This window comes from Chiloscyllium punctatum, chromosome 18 (assembly GCF_047496795.1).
Source record: "Chiloscyllium punctatum isolate Juve2018m chromosome 18, sChiPun1.3, whole genome shotgun sequence".
Lineage (NCBI taxonomy): Eukaryota > Metazoa > Chordata > Chondrichthyes > Orectolobiformes > Hemiscylliidae > Chiloscyllium > Chiloscyllium punctatum.
In genome coordinates this window covers 76,425,306-76,441,804 of record NC_092756.1, presented here as the reverse complement: position 1 = coordinate 76,441,804, position 16,499 = coordinate 76,425,306, and the positions used below count along the sequence as shown (strand labels likewise).

The 16,499-nt window shown below is 48.5% G+C and overlaps 3 non-coding genes across 3 annotated transcripts; 1 reads left to right on the top strand and 2 right to left on the bottom strand.

The window, feature by feature from the left end:
* Nucleotides 1–4,171: 4,171 nt before the first annotated feature.
* On the bottom strand, nt 4,172–4,244 carry trnar-ucu (transfer RNA arginine (anticodon UCU)). Its single transcript has one exon. It is a non-coding gene; the product is annotated as a tRNA-Arg (tRNA).
* Nucleotides 4,245–9,132: 4,888 nt separating this feature from the next.
* trnar-ccu (transfer RNA arginine (anticodon CCU)) lies at nt 9,133–9,205 on the top strand. Its single transcript has one exon. It is a non-coding gene; the product is annotated as a tRNA-Arg (tRNA).
* Nucleotides 9,206–11,743: 2,538 nt separating this feature from the next.
* trnar-ccu (transfer RNA arginine (anticodon CCU)) lies at nt 11,744–11,816 on the bottom strand. Its single transcript has one exon. It is a non-coding gene; the product is annotated as a tRNA-Arg (tRNA).
* Between the last annotated feature and the right edge of the window lie 4,683 nt (nt 11,817–16,499).

Genomic DNA, 16,499 nt, shown 5'->3' with positions numbered 1-16,499 from the left:
CCCTTACTCACTTGCTGTGTTTGGACAAAATGAGGACAGTTAGGGAATATTGCCATAACCCAATAGTTATCGATATTGTTAAAGCACGGAGGGCAATTCGGCAGAGGGAAGGCAATATTGGCAAGTCATCTTCTCTTATACCGGGTATGCCGGGTTTTCAACCAGGGATGATAGATTCAGGATCCAAACATTGGGCAGTTAGGGGTGTGTCTTGCGTGGGTGATTTGTTTGTGGGAGACACAATGATGTCCTTCGATCAGTTATCACGGAAACACAAGCTACCGAACAGGGACCTCTTTCGTTTATTTCAAGTTAGAGATTTTATTAAAAAAAAGACGACTTTTGACTGATGCCTCCAAGTCCGCCATAGAGAGAGGGGTGATTTAGCCCCATATCCTGCAGACCCCACAAAGTTCTGTATTTTTCTGACACAACATCCCACCAAACCCAACACAGACCTGGGGACGTTTCCAGTGGAGATGAGAAATCGACTTGACATCAGACAAAGAAGATCAGTTGTGAAGACAAAGCTTAAAAGCTAGCCATCCCAGATGGGACTTGAACCTACAATCACAGGCTGAAGGAAGCCAGTGCCTTATCCATTAGACCACTGGGACCACATCTACAAAACTGAAATGGCAGCCTGTAAATACTGCACCCTGAACCTCTCGTATTGTGTTCTTCTCTGAGTTTTAAACTCACACTGATTGGTTGTTCCCCCTTCCATCTCACACGAAATCATTGGCTGCATGATAAAATTGATCTTACCTCCCATTTCTCCCCAAACGGACAGACAAGAAATCCACCAAAATCCAACTTTGCACAACTCAAGTCAGAGGAAAATGGAGCAGACATGAAAATAGCAAAGGGCTGAATGTTATTTTGTGCAGCACATTCAAGATATTTCCAGTTATTTGGGAAGGAGGAAGTGGAGATTTTGCAAAAAGCTGCATTGAGGACAATTCAACAGGATCTTGGCGGGCATTCAGCCCATTGTGGCTGTGCTGTCTCTTTCAGACAATTCACCCCAAGATCTCCCAAACCCTGGAATTACCTTGTGCAAGTTTCTACTAAAGAGCATTTTCCATAATCTCGAAGCAGGCAAGTGATTTTTAACAGAGTAGTTGAAAAATCCAGTCAATTTGGATTGAGATGGAGTTGATATGGGATGAAAATCAGCCACCACAAAGACCAGGCTTAAAACGTCAACACCCCAAAAGGGATTTGAACCTCCAATCCACTACATCAGAAGCTACAGTCTTAACCATTAAGCCACAAAAACTCAATGACAATACTCTACTGGGAATAGTTGATCTTAAATGAGTGCTACAGCCGAGCGTATTCCAAGATCTGTCACGACACACTGAGGGATACACTAAAGTTTCGGGCAGCTGCTGCCAACGTGTAACAGGGAAAGTACACATTCTCAGGTCTTTCACAAATTATCACATCGTCCTTTCAGTTCTCAGACCCTCTTGGTGCCTGACAATGAACAGAGATCATTTCCTGCCCAAGTACAAAATGCCTTCATTTTTTGTGACACAGAACTTTGAGAAATTTAAAAATTCCAATGTTTAGTTGCTTCTTTTCTCTCTGCATAGACTGTCCACAACTGATTTAGAACCTTTGTCTGCATTGTTATTTGATTTTTTATGAATAAAGTATATTTTTTAAATAAACAAAATCTGGAGAGAGAGAAGATCTGCCCGAACTTGCGAGACCCCCCTTTGTGGAAGAGAGCCAACCCTATATCGGGACAGGAAGGAGATTCCAAAGGCCCAACATGGATTGTTTCGGATAATACACTCGCCTCCTTGACCACAAAGTGGGGAATGAAGTGGGAGTTGGCACGGGGCAGGGTGACACTAGGCAGACGGATGCACAAGATGGCCGCTCAGCCATAAGTTGGCCACTTGGCACACAAGATAGCCGCCGGACCACAATATGGAGAGAGACAGCAGAGCAAACACAGACACTGCCTGGGGCCACCAGAATGCCAGAACAATGCACTCACAACCGAGTTGATTAGTTTAAGGCAGATGGGAGAGACAATACACATGAATAACATACACTGCCCGCCGAAGGGTCTGGGTCAGACAACACCTTTGATAGAAATGCTAACTGTTAGATACAGCCTCAATACAGAGGGATAATAGTCAGGGCTGCAGTAATCGGCCTTCTCAGGAAGAGCGATTAGCGCCCATTACTACAGCAACTGACTTCCGCGCAGACGCTGAAACTGACAACAACTGCACTGAAATTAACAAAGGCCACGCTGGAACTGACAATAACTGCACCGAAACAATCAAGGATTCTGCAATGTTTACAATAAACAAGCCATGTTACAGAGACAATAACCTCATCACTGACCTATTATATCACAAAATGTATAACCATGTGCTCCGGGTTGAGAGAAGAATCACAGCTGACCACTGTGCTGTTGGTGCTGCTCTCTCCCTGGAGCTCCGGGATTTCCTTGGACAATAAACTCTGTTGGTGAACCCCGACTCTGACTCAGAGGCTGGTGATTTTCAGCAGTTGCCTTCCCACAAATGTTTGTCCAATCTGTGGATGTGGCACTCCAAGTACTCCAACGATGGCCTAACTACTTCACATCTCCATCATAGCCTCCTTGCAATTGTGTTCAATACCTTGACTAAGAAAGGTAAGGACCCAAATGCATAGCCACAGCCCCATCAGTTCCAACCTTGAACCCCCAGATTTCAATCATTTCCATTGACATATTGGACCTTATCATAAATACCAAACATGCAGGTAATCTGGGGTTCAGCTGGTAATGTTGACAGAATATAGCTTAGACTGACACCAACACAACCAAAACAGAAGCTGCTTTGTCCATAGACTGGTAGGTCTATCTGTTGGAGCTCCAGTGATCTCATGGACAAGGCACGAACTTCCTAAACCAGAGATTGTGGGCTCAAATCTTATTTGGGTTTTGATTTTGTTGAAACCTTCATTGAGCAGCTGATCTTAATCCTGTGTGGTCACGTGACCATGGCAACAAAATCAGGCATTCTCAATTGATCCTCAGCTGGAGAAATTTGAGCTGATAGAAAATTGGGCACGGTGGCACAGTGGTTAGCACTGCTGCCTCACAGCACCAGAAACCTGGGTTCAATTCCCACCTCAGGCGACTGTCTGTGTGGAGTTTGCACATTCTCCCCGTGTCTGCGTGGGTTTCCTCCCACAGTCCAAAGATGTGCAGGTCAGGTGAATTGGCCAATCTAAATTGCCCGTAGTGTTAGGTTAGGGGTATGGGTGGGTTGCGCTTCGGCGGGGTGGTGTGGACTTGTTGGGCCGAAGGGCCTGTTTCCACACTGTAAGTAATCTAATCTAAATTAAACAGCAGCTGTCAGTTCCAGAAAACAGTGCAACTCAGATCAAAGAGCTACAAAGATTCAAGGAAAACCAGTTCCAACCAGACTGAGGGTTGTATATTGGAGAAGTGTCAGCCTGAGTCAATCCACTTTATTGCTCCTGGCATGACAACAGTGAAGGGTATTGGTGGGACCCCATTGGATGATGTGAACCCAGCTCATGACCGTATTGGCCAAAGCCACAGAAGATTCTGGAAGATCAGGGACAGGAGAGGAGGAAAACACACCTGAACGCCAAACCCTTAGCGAAGCCTTGACTGGGTCCTGCAGTGGAGCTCTGACCATCTGCTCCAAACCTGTTCATAAAAGTCCTCGCGTGAGTAGTGCAGGCCATTCAGCCCATCACATCCACACTGACCCTCTGAAGAGCATCCCATCCAGGCCCAACATTCATCATCCCACCTTGCATTCCCCAAAGCCAATCCACCGGACCTGCACATCTTTGGACTGTGGGAGGAAACCAAAGCACCCGGAGTACCCCATGGAGAGAATGCGCAAACTCGACACAAACAGACACCCAAGGGAGGAATCAAAGCCAGGTCCCTGACACTGTGAGGCAGCAGTGCTACCCACTGAGCCACCATGCCATCCCCAGGAGAATCTCAGCAGGTTTTCAGCCATTGTGACTGTGCTTTCTCATTCAGACAATTCACCTCAATCCTGCAAAACTTGTGCAAGAAGATGTTAGGCACCACTTCCCATCAACTGAATGCAGACATGGAGATTTTCCCAAAGTAGATTAGAAATCAAGTTGACAAAGTACAAGTGACTGACACCCCAGATGGGACTCGAACCCACAATCCCTGACTTAGAAGGCCAGTGCCATATCCATTAGGCCACTGGGGCCACACACCTGGCTGGAAATCACAGCCTTTATGTACTGCACCCGACCTCTCATACTGTGTGTTTCTGAGTGTTATCCTCTCACTGATTGTTTTTTACCCCGACCATCTCATGATAAATTGTTGGCTGCTTGATTAATCAATCTCACGTCCCATTTGTCCCCAAACGGACAGTTGAGAAATTAACCAAACTCCAATGTTGCACAACTCAAGTCTAAGGAATATGGAGCAGACGAGAAAATAGCAAAGGGCTCAATGTTATTTTGTGCAGCACCTTGAAGATATTTGCAGGTAGTGGGGAAGGAGGAAGTGGAGATGTTGCAAACAGCTGCATTGAGGACAAATCAACAGAATCATAGCAGGCATTCAGCCCATTATGGCTGTGCTGTCTCTTTCAGACAATTCACACCAAGATCTCCCAAATCCTGGAATTACCTTGTGCAAGCTTCTAATAATCATCGTTAAAAATCAGACAACACCAGGTTGTAGTCCAACAGGTTTATCTCAAAGTACTAGCTTTCGTAGCACTGCTGCTTCGTCAGGTGGTTGTGGAGTATAAGATTGTATGACACAGAATTTATGGCAAAAGTTTACAGTGTGATGTCACTGAAATTATATATTGAAAAAAATCTGGATTTTGTGTGAAGTCTCGCATCATTTAGAATGACCAGGTTGGTTTCAGTTCTTTCATGTGTAAATCACAAAACATAGAACATAGAAAAATACAGCACAGTACAGGCCCTTCAGCCCTCGATGTTGCGCCGACCGAAGCCTACCTAACCTACACTAGCCCAATAACCTCCATATGCTTATCCAATGCCCACTTGAATGACCAGAAAGAGGGAGAGTCCACCACTGATTCTGGCAGGGCATTCCATGAACTCACAACTCACAAAATGTTTTTCATTGCGAAGTGAAATGGCAAGCTCACCAATAAAAGCTAAATGCTTTGAATGCTGGAAATCTGAAACAGATAAAATGGTGGAGAAATCATGACTCAAAAACATGATTGAGTTTTCTGAAAAAGTCACAAAGAGGATTGATGAGGGCAGAGCGGTGGATGTGATCTATATGGACTTCAGTAAGGCGTTCAACAAGGTTCCCCATGGGAGGCTGATCAGCAAGGTTAGATCTCATGGAATACAGGGAGAACTAGCTATTTGGATACAGAACTGGCTCAAAGGTAGGAGACAGAGGATGGTGGTGGAGGGTTGTTTTTCAGACTGGAGCCCTGTGTCCAATGGAGTGCCACAAGAATCAGTGATGGGTCCACTACTTTCCGTCATTTATATATATGTTAGTATCATTATGAGGTATCATTAATAAGTTTGCAGATGACACCAAAATTGGAGGTGTAGTGGACAGCAAAGAAGGTTCCCTCAGATTACAACGGGATCTTGATTCGAAGGGCCGATGAGCTGAGGAGTGATGGGTGGAGTTTAATTTAGATCAATGTGAGGTGCTGCATTTTGGGAAAGCAAATCTTAACTGGGCTTATAGACTTAATGGGAATGTCCCAGGGAGTGTTGGTGAACAAAGAGACCTTAGAGTGTAGGTTCATAGCTCCTTGAAAGTAGAGTCGCAGATCGATAGGATAGTGAAGAAGGCGTTTGGTATGCTTTCCTTGATTCTAAATCAGATCTGTGCAGTCTATGCAGAGAGATAAGAACCAACAAAACATTGGAATGTTGACATTTCTCAAAGCTTCTGTATCGTTGTGAACAAAAAGGCATTTGTACTTGGGCAGGAACTGATCTCTGTTCATTGTCAGGCACCAAGAGGATCTGAGAATTGATAGAATGATGTGACAATTTGTCAGAAAGACCTGAGACTGTGTTGTTTCCCTGTTACACCTTGGCAGCAGTTGCCCAAAACCTTAGTGCATCCCTGAAAATGTCATCTGAGATGTTGGAACATGCTGGGCTGTAACACTCATTGCTGCCAAGACTTTACACTGGCAAATGGCTATGTGTGCCCTAGTAGCATATTGGGTAAACCACTGTCCTCCTCAGTCTGGGATTGTGGGTTTAATTTCCCTCTGGGCTGCTTACGTTTTAAGCTTGGTCTTTGTAGGTGACTTTTGTCCCATGCCAACTTCATCACGATCCAAATTGACTGCATTTTTCAAACTACTCAGTTCAAAATAACTGTGCCTGTGTTGAGATTATGGCGAATGATGTGTAATAGAAACTTGCACAAGGCAATTCCTGAATTTGGGAGATCTTGAGGAGAATTGTCTGAAAGAGACAGCGCAGCCACAATGGGCTGAATGCCCGCTAAGATTCTGTAGATTTAGAACATACGACATAGAACATAGAACAGTACAGCACCGAACAGGCCCTTCAGCCCACGTTGTTGTGCCGACCATTGATCCTCATGTATGCACCCTCAAATGTCTGTGACCATATGCATGTCCAGCAGTTTCTTAAATGTCCCCATTGACCTTGCTTCCAGAACTGTTGCTGGCAACGCATTCCATGCTCTCAAAACTCTCTGTGTAAAGAACCCGGCTCTGACATCCCCTCTATACTTTCCTCCAACCAGCTGAAAATTATGACCCCTGGTGTTAGCCATTTCTGCCCTGGGAAATAGTCTCTGGCTATCGACTCTATCCATACCTCTCATTATCTTGTATCCCTCAATTCGGTCCCCTCTCCTCCTCCTTTTCTCCAATGAGAAAAGTCTGAGCTCAGTCAACCTCTCTCCATAAGATAAGCCCTCCAGTCCAGGCAGCATCCTGGTAAACCTCCTCTGAACCCTCTCCAAAGCATCCACATCTTTCCTCTAATAGGGCGACCAGAACTGGACACAGTATTCCAAGTGCAGTCTAACCAAAGAAAGCATTTGTCCTCAATGCAACCTTTTGCAACATCTCCACCTACTTCCTCCCCACTAACTGCAAATATCTTGAAAGCGTTGCACAAAATAACATTGAGCCCTTTGCTATTTTCCTGTCTGCTCCATTTTCCTCAGATGTGAGTTGTGCAATATTGGAGTTTGGTTGGTTTCTTGTCTGTCCGTTTGGGGACAAATGGGAAGCGAGATTGATTTATCAAGCAGCCAATTTTTTAGCATGAGGTGGAAGTTGGAAAAAACAATTAGTGAGAGTATAAAACTGAGAAAAACACAATATGAGCCATCAGGGTGCAGTATTTAAAGGCTGCCAGTTTAACAGCAGACATGTAGTCCCAGTGACCTCATGGATAAGATATTGGGATTCCTCAGCTAGGGATTGTGGGTTCAAATCCCCTCCTGAGTAGATTAATTTTATAGGTTGCCCTCTTTGAACTTTACTTCTAATCGACATTATAAACATCCCCATGTCTGCATTCAGTTGATGGGAAGTGCTGTCCAAGATGAACTTGCACAAAGTTGTCGGGGATCTGCTGGATTCAGTCGAAACTATCTGAAAGAGACAGCAGAGCCACAATGGGGAAAGAACTGCTGAGATTCTCCTGGGGTTGGCATGGTGACTCACAGTGTCAGGGACCTGGCTTTGATTCCTCCCTTGGGTGTCTGTTTGTGTCGAGTTTGCACATTCTCTCCCTGGGGTACTCGGAGTGCATTGTGTTCCTCCCACAGCCCAAAGATGTGCAGGTTCGGTGGATTGGCTTTGGGGAATGCAGGGTGAGAGGATAGGGGTTGGGCCTGGATGGGATGCTCTTCAGAGGCTGAGTGTGGACTTGATGGGCTGAATGGCTTGTCCCTCTCACTCTTGGGCTTTTATGAACATGTTTGGAGCAGATGGTCAGAGCTCTGCTGCAGATCCCAGTCAAGGCTTTGCCAAGGGACTGGCATCCAGGTGTGTGTTCATTTCCTTCTTTTCCCTGATCTTCCAGAATGTTCTGTAGCTTTGGTCAACGGGGTCATGAGCTGGGTTCACCTCATCCAATGGGGTCACATTGCCAGGAGCTAGACAACGGATTTACTCAGACTGACACTTCCAGTCATCGAGTCATAGAGATGTACAGCACAGAAACACACCCTCGGTCCAACCCGTCCATGCTGAACAGATATCCCAACCCAATCTAGTCCCACCTTCCAGCACCCGGCCCATCTCCCTCCAAACTCTTCCTATTCATATACCCATCCAGATGCCTTTTAAACGATGTAATTGTACCAGCCTCCACCACTTCCTCTGGCAGCTCATTCCACACACACACCACCCTCTGCCTGAAAAAGTTGCCCCTTAGGTCTCCTTTATATCTTTTCTCTCTCACTCTAAACCTAAACCCTCTAGTTCTGGAGTCCCCCACCCCAGGGAAAAGACCTTGGCGGTTTACCCTATTCATGCTCCTCATGATTTTATAAACCTCTGTAAGGTCACCCCTCAGCCTCTGACACTTGGATCCTATCCTTAGAGGCACTGGTATCAGCTTCCACCGCTGTGACTATGTGTTCAACCTCATCCGTCCTCTTTTCCAGGTCTCCCAGCTGCTGTTCATGCTTCTGCAGCATGATCGAGATCGGGGCCAGCTTCACCTCTAATCTGCTTCCCCAACATCTCATGAGATTTCACGAGCTCCTTCCCCAGGGCCTGGTCGGTAATCGAGTCCGAGGATCCTGCAGGCTGGGCCGGGGGCCTGGCCCCGGACACTGCTCCTCCCTTCTCCAACATCCCTGGACGATGAAAACGCAGGTAAGTTGATTTTTCACAATGTCCTGGGACTCCACAACCTTTTCAGAGTCCCAGGATATCGCGATGGTCCGGATTGGGTGGGATAGAAATTCTTTCCCCTGGTGCTGTGGTGCGAAACTCTGCAACATGATCGTCTGAGATCACCCCCATCTTGGATCCCCAGAGTGCAGTGAGAGAATAAAACTCAGAAAAACATACAACGAGAGGTCAGGGTGCAGTATTTAAAGGCTGCTATTTTTGCCGTGACTGTGCAGCCCCAGTGGCCTAATGGATAAGGCATTGGCCTCCTAAGCCAGAAATTGTGGGTTCAAGTCCCATCTGGGGTGTCGGGCTCTTCCTTACATGTCATTAATCTTTAATCCACTTTGCAAACATCCCCATGTCTGCATTCAGTTGATGGGATGTGGTGTCCCATGTGACCTTACACAAGTCTTTTGGGGATCTGCAGGATTCAGGCTAAATTCCCTGAAAGAGACAGGACAGTCACAATGGCTGAAAACCTGCTGAGATTTTCCTGGGAATGGCATGTTGGCTCAGTGGGTAGCACTGCTGCCTCACAGTGTCAGGGACCTGGCTTTGATTCCTCCCTTGGGTGTCTGTTTGTGTCGAGTTTGCACATTCTCTCCATGGGGTACTCCGGGTGCTTTGGTTTCCTCCCACAGCCCAAAGATGTGCAGGTTCGGTGGATTGGCTTTGGGGAGTGCAGGGTGAGAGGATAGGGGTTAGGCCTGGCTGGGATGCTCTTCAGAGGGTCAGTGTGGATGTGATGGTCTGAATGGCCTCCTCCCACCCCACTCTAGGGCTTCTCTGAACAAGTTTGGAGCAGATGGTCAAAGGCCCAGTCAAGGCTTCGTGAAGGGACTGCCATCCATATGTGTGTCCCTATGCTCCTTTTCCCTGATCTTCCCGAATGTTCAAATCACCATCATCACATTAAAGACATTTTGTTTCTTGTCTTAATGAGAAGGGATTTGCCTTCAAGAGCACAAAGGTTTTGGATGTTGTCTCTTGAGGTTTGCTGATGAAACCGTTGATGTGCAGGGCCAACTGCAGATAATGGCAGAGACACTCTCCAGTGGTGACTGTCAGTGTTACCAGTCGTGAAGACTTCATCCAAGAAACTGACGGTGATCTTGACCGCAGTCTCACCACGGCCTGCAAATCACAATCGGCTTAACCAGACTCAAGAACTAAAGAGAAACCAAGAACATCTCACCGATATTACCATGAAGGTTGGTCACAGCAAACGATCAACAGCGAGACCGCAAAAACACATTTCATATCTCCCTGTGCTGGAACTTTCTGCTGTCTTTCTCCATTGAAATAATATCCAGTTGCTTTATTCTTCCGACCAAAGTGTATGACCTCACACAGTCCCACATTGTCTTTCATTTGCTGAGTTTTTGGTCACTCCCTTGACCCATCCACCTCCCTCTGTAAACTCTGTGAGTCAGCCTCAGCAGTTGCCTTCCCACAAATGTTTGTCCAATCTGTGGATGTGGCACTCCAAGTTCTCCAACGATGGCCTAACTACCTCACATCTCCATCATAGCCTCCTTGCAATTGTATTCAATACCTTGACTAAGAAAGGTAAGGGCCCAAATGCATAGCCACAGCCCCATCAATTCCAACCTTGAACACCCAGATTTCAATCATTTCCATTGACATATTGGACCTTATCATAAATACCAAACATGCAGGTAATCTGGGGTTCAAGTGGTAATGTTGACAGAATATAGCTTAGACTGACACCAACACAACCAAAACAGAAGCTGCTTTGTCCATAGATTGGTAGGTCTATCTGTTGGAAACCAGTGACCTCATGGGTAAGGCACGAACTTCCTAAACCAGAAATTGTGGGCTCAAGTCTTATTTGGGGTATTGATTTTGTTGAAACCTTCACTGTGCAGCTGATCTTAATCCTGTGTGGTCACGTGTCCATGGCAACAAAATGAGGCATTCTCAATTGATCCTCAGCTGGAGAAATTTGACCTGATAGAAAATTGGCCAAACTAAATTAAACAGCAGCTTTCAGCTCCAGAGAACAGTGCAACTAAGATCAAAGAGTTACAAAGATTCAAGAAGAACCATTTCCAACCAGACTGAGGGTTGTATATTGGAGAAGTGTCAGCCTGAGACAATCCACTTGAAAGGTCCTGGCATGACAACAGTTAAGTGTATTGGTGTGACCCCATTGGATGTTGTGAACCCAGCTCATGATCGTACTGGCCAAAGCCACAGAAGATTCTAGAAGATCAGAGAAATGTAGGGGAGGAACACACACCTGGATGCCAGTCCCTTCACAAAGCCTTGACTGGGCCTTGCAGTGGAGCTCTGACCATCTGCTCCAAACTTGTTCAGAGAAGCCCTAGAGTGGGGTGGGAGGAGGCCATTCAGTCTATCATGTCCCCACTGTCACTCTGAAGATCATCCCATCCAGGCCCAACCCCTATTCTCTCACCCTGCATTCCCCAAAGCCAATCCACCGAACCTGCACATCTTTGGGCTGTGGGAGGAAACCAAAGCACCCGGAGTACCCCATGGAGAGAATGTGCAAACTCGACACAAACAGACACCCAAGGGAGGAATCAATGCCAGGTCCCTGACGCTGTGAGGCAGCAGTGCTACCCACTGAGCTGCCATGACATCCCCAGGAGAATCTCAGAAGGTTTTCAGCCATTGTGCCTGTGCTGTCTCTTTCAGACGATTCACCCCAATATCCTGCATATCCTCAACATTCTGTATTTTTCTGACACAAGGTACCACCAACCCAACACAGACCTGGGGACTTATCCAGATGAGATGAAAAATCGGCTTGACCTCAGACAAAGATCAGCCATGAAGACAAGGGTTAAAATGTCAGACACCCCAGATGGGACTTGAACCCACAATCCCTGGCGTAGGAGGCCAGTGCCTTATCCATTAGGCCACTGGGGCCACATGTGTGATGTTAAAATTGCAGCTTTTAAGTTTTGTTTTGCAAGAACACACTGACTGTGGCTCAGCCAGCACAGAGTCAGTGCCCTGGACTGAGGGGATTCTAAATCTCCTGGTTATATATGTTTTTCTCTTTCCCCCCGCACTGCTGCCTAATTGTGGTAGTGCTTATATTTTCCCCAGCACCCATGTTGTGTGTGTGCAGGTGTGAGACACAGTGAAAGACAACAGATGTACAAATCTTTATTCAATTCCCACCACCAGGAAGAAATGAAACACCCGAGTGGCCAGTGACAAGCATCAAAGGGCAATGCTGTGTGACCAAACAGTGAGGGGGAGGGCACTCTCTGAACAGCTCAAGGATGTTGGTAGACACTGCGTGCTCCTTCTCCAGGGACACCCGGGCTCGAACCTAACCGCGGAAGAGGGTCAGGCAATCGGCCCTAACAACCAGTTTGGCCAGGCCCAGGAGCAGACCCACGAGGAGATCCTCTGACCAACCCTCCCCCCTCGGCACGGGTGCCCAATGATGGGGAGTGTGGGGCTGAAGTCTAACCAGGAACGGAGGAGAAGGTTTCCCAGAAAGCTAAAAAGGGAGTGCAAGCGCCCTGTTCCATGGACTCCAGAGCACCACAGAACAAGCAGTTGGGCTGGGAGTCCGTGAACCACCACAATCTGCGGACTGCCGCGTGCAATACCCTCCACCCCAGATCCCCGTGAGAAAGGGGGAGGACTCCCATGTAGAGAGCCCTTCACTGGGGATGGTCCCCACCGCCCGGTGGTAAATGGGCACGCCAGGGTGTGTCCGGGAGGTGGATGAGGGTGTGCAGCAGCAGTCTGTACAGGGCCCTGTGTGATACACCCCTGAAAGGGACAAAACTAAAACTCCGGAGACAGCTCAGGATGTGGGGCACAGGCTCCCGCAGGAAGTACAGGACCCTGGGGCCAATGTGAAATTCCGTCCGGGGAGGAGTGAGTGCAGACGGGATCCCACCGCACACCTGAGCATCCTCCAACTGGGGCACTACGTGGGGTCTGAGCACCGTCGTTTTAAGGTGTCGGATGGTGGTGGCCACGTACCGGACGTCTACCGCTGCCCTGCTCGCTATATCCTGCGGCAGCGTCCAGCCCAGGCCCCCACCATCCAGCACGTCCCCGACCCTGGTCACCCTCACAGTCACGGCCCTCCCCTCCGACAGTCACTCGAACCCACGAGTACGGAGGTGCGGATTCCTGAGCAACGTCTCCATGACGACAGCCGTTACTCCTGCCGGAGGGTAGGCGTGACGCGATTCGACCATGTTCCAGACCGTGAGCAGGTCCTGGTAAAAGACAGGCAGTGTCCTGAGAGTGACCTCCAAACCATCACGGTCCCTGAACAGGAGCTGAGTCTCGTAGTTGAGGTTACGCACCTGGTGGAAAAAATACGTCGCCAGGGCACCCCGCCGAGGGGGAGGCTCAATGTAAAGGTATCGCTGCAAGGTCTGAAGGTGGAACGTCGTTACCTGGGTGTGAACGCACACCAGCGACTGACCGCCCCCCTCAATATGGAGACTCAGGACCTGCGCAGTGACCCAGTGCATCTTTTTGTCCCAGAAGAAGTGAACCAACATTCTCTGGATGTCAGTGACAAAACCAGGAGGAGGGACCAAAGTGACCAGCCGGGACCACAGCATGGCAGGCACCAGCTGGTTTATGACCAACACTCGACTCCTGTGAGACAGCACTCGGAGCAGTCCTGTCCAGAGGCCTAGGCGAGGGGAGACTTTGGCCTCCAGCTCCTGCCAGTTCCCCGGCCAGGATTCCTCAGCGGGGCTGAGGTAGACCCCCAGGTCGAGGAGTTGGGTGGTACTCCAGCTGAACCCCGTAACTCCTCCGGCAGAGACTCCACCCACCACGGACTGACCAGTCGTCTGGAATATTGGGCCCAGTTGATCCTGGTGGAAGAGACCGATGAGTACAAGGCCTGGCACTCACACATCCTCCCCAGGTCAGCAGAGTCAGTGAAAGGGAGGAGCACGTGGTCAGCGTAGGCTGAGATGACCACCCCCGTGCCCGCACCCCGCAGAACCAGCCCCGACAACCTCCTCCGTAAGAGGCACAGGAAAGGCTCCACGCACAGGGAATCCAGCTGGCCGGACAGGGGGCAGCCTTGGAGGACTCCTCTCCCAAAGTGAAGGGGCAGTGTCATGGAGCCGTTAATTTTAAAACTAATTGCACCTGACTGCACTTGGTCCACATCCACACAAGCATTTCCTGTCATGTACCTGTCCAAATGTCTTTCTCATAGAATCCATACAGTGTGGAAACAGGCCATTTGGCCCAACAAGTCCACCCAGACTCACTCCCCTACATGTCCTCCTGACAAATGTACCCAACCTTCACATCCCTGAACAGTCTGGGCAATTTTGCATGGCTAATTTACTTGTGGGAGGAAACTGGAGCACCTGGAGGAAACCCACACAGACACGGGGAGAAAGTGCAAAATCCACACAAACTGTCACCAGAGGCTGAAATTGAACCTCGGTGCCTGGTGCTATGAGACAGCAGTGCTAAGCACGGAGCCAACTTGGAAACTCTACACAAACAGACACCCAAGGAAGGAATCAAAGCCAGGTCCCTGACACTGTGAGGCAGCAGTGCTACCCACTGAGCCACCATGTCATCCCCAGGAGAATCTCATCAGGTTTTCAGTCATTGTGACTGTGCTGTCTCTTTCAGACGATTCACCCCCCCATCCTGCAGATCCCCGAAAATCTTGAGCAAGAACATGTTGGGCACCACTTCCCATCAGCTGAAAGCAGACAAGGGGGATTTCTCCAAAGTCAATTAGAAATAACGTTGACAGTGAACAAGCCATAAATAATCAGACACCGCAGATGGGAGTTAAACCCAAAATCCCTGGTTTAGGAAGCCAGTGCCTTATCCAGTAGGCCACTGGGGCGACCTTTAAATACTGAACCCTGCCCTGTCATATTGTTTTTTTCTGAGTTTTCTACTCTTACTGATTGTTTTTTACCCCTTCCATTTCATGCTAAATTGTAGGCTGCTTGATAAATTGATCTTGCCTCCCATTTGGCCCCAAACGGACATTTGAGAAATCACAGCCGGTCAGACAGCGTCCGAGGAGCAGGAGAGTCGACATTTCGAGCATAGGCCTGAAGAGCTTATACTCGAAACATTGACTCCCCTGCTCCTCGGATGCCACCTGACCAGCTGTACTTTTCCAGCACCACACAGTTTGACTCTGATCTCTCACATCTGCAGTGCTCACTTTCTCCCAGTCGAGAAATCAACTCAACTCCAACTTTGCAGACCAACAGTTTGAGGCAAATGGAGCAGACAGGAGAAGGAAAAGGGCTCAATGTTATTGTGTGCAGCACTTTCAAGATATTTGCAGTTAGTGGGGAAGGAGAAAGTGGAGATGTTGCAAAAAGCTGCATTGAGAACAAATCAACAGAATCTTAGCAGGTATTCAGCCCATTGCAGCTGTACTGTCTCTTTCAGACAATTCACCCCAAGATCTCCCAAATCCCGGAATTACCTTGTGCAAGTTTCTATGTCACATCATTTGCCATAATCTCAACGGAGTCACAGTGATTTTTAACAGAGTACTGTCGATGAACAATTCAGGATTAGTGGTGCTGGAAGAGCACAGCAGTTCAGGCAGCATCCAAGGAGTTTCGAAATCGATGTTTCGGCAAAAGCCCTTCATCAGGAATAAAGGCAGTGAGCCTGAAGCGTAGAGAGATAAGCTAGAGGAGGGTGGGGGTGGGGAGAAAGTAGCATAGAGTACAATGGGTGAGTGGGGGAGGGGATGAAGGTGATGGGTCAGGGAGGAGAGGGTGGAGTGGATAGGTGGAAAAGGAGATAGGCAGGTCGGACAAGTCCGGACAAGTCATGGGGACAGTGCTGAGCTGGAAGTTTGGAACGAGGGTGAGGTGTGGGAAGGGGAAATGAGGAAACTGTTGAAGTCCACATTGATGCCCTGGGGTTGAAGTGTTCCGAGGCGGAAGATGAGGCGTTCTACCTCCAGGCGTCTGGTGGTGAGGGAGCAGTGGTGAAGGAGGCCCAGGACCTCCATGTCCTCGGCAGAGTGGGAGGGGGAGTTGAAATGTTGGGCCACGGGGCGGTGTGGTTGATTGGTGCGGGTGTCACGGAGATGTTCCCTAAAGCGCTCTGCTAGGAGGCGCCCAGTCTCCCCAATGTAGAGAAGACCACATCGGGAGCAACGGATACAATTAATGATATTAGTGGATGTGCAAGTAAAACTTTGATGGATGTGGAAGACTCCTTTAGGGCCTTGGATAGAGGTGAGGGAGGAGGTGTGGGCGCAGGTTTTACAGTTCCTGCAGTGGCAGGGGAAAGTGCCAGGATTGGAGGGTGGGTTGTGGGGGGCCGTGGACCTGACCAGGTAGTCACGGAGGGAATGGTCTTTGCGGAAGGCGGAATGGGGTGGCGAGGCAAATATATTCCTGGTGGTGGGCTCTGTTTGGAGGTGGCAGAAATGTCAGCGGATGATTTGGTTTATGCCAAGGTTGGTAGGGTGGAAGGTGAGCACCAGGGGCGTTCTGTCCTTGTTACGGCTGGAGGGGTGGCTGAGGGCGGAGGTGTGGGATCTGGACGAGATGCGTTGGAGGGCATCTTTAACCACGTGGGAAGGGAAATTGCGGTCTCTAAAGA